Genomic DNA, 618 nt, shown 5'->3' on the forward strand with positions numbered 1-618 from the left:
TGGCTGTTGATCTCTGAGTCTGAGATGAGAGATATCATTGGCATGCATGGTTTATATAGTCGCCGAAGAAGGGAAGAACACTTTGAATTTCCAAGGAGCTTTGGATTCTTCCCTGTGTATATTTAGTGCAAAAACAGCGTTGCAAGCTTGCAGCTGTACCTGAAATCTTGTATGTGTATGTTCTTTTTTTCCTCTAAAACCTTGTGAGGATGACAGCTTCTTTGCTCCGTGGAAAAGGCCGGCAATGATTGGTCGAATTGGCATTCGGCCGGGCATTGAGAGCGAAGGGTGGTGATTGGGACGTTCATTTTCCGTGGAGTGTAGGGTTTCAGACGGTTCTTTATCTTCACATCTCTTGTTTGGGACGATGATTTGGACTGTAACCGATGGCTATTCGTGTATGTACTCTGTGCTGTGTGCTCCCGTCCCTGGCATATGCTTTGGTGAGATGTACGGCAGCGAGGAAATTTCCATTTCAATGTTGGCGAGTGCCAAATGGACCTCTGGGCAAGAAAGCTTATGTGGTGGACGTTTAAATAAAGAGAACGATAAAAGCGCCTACGTACGCTTCACAACCTCCGAACGATAAAAGCGCCTACGTATGCAAGGAATTATTAG

Source organism: Triticum urartu, chromosome 5, assembly GCF_003073215.2.
Source record: "Triticum urartu cultivar G1812 chromosome 5, Tu2.1, whole genome shotgun sequence".
Classification (NCBI taxonomy): domain Eukaryota; kingdom Viridiplantae; phylum Streptophyta; class Magnoliopsida; order Poales; family Poaceae; genus Triticum; species Triticum urartu.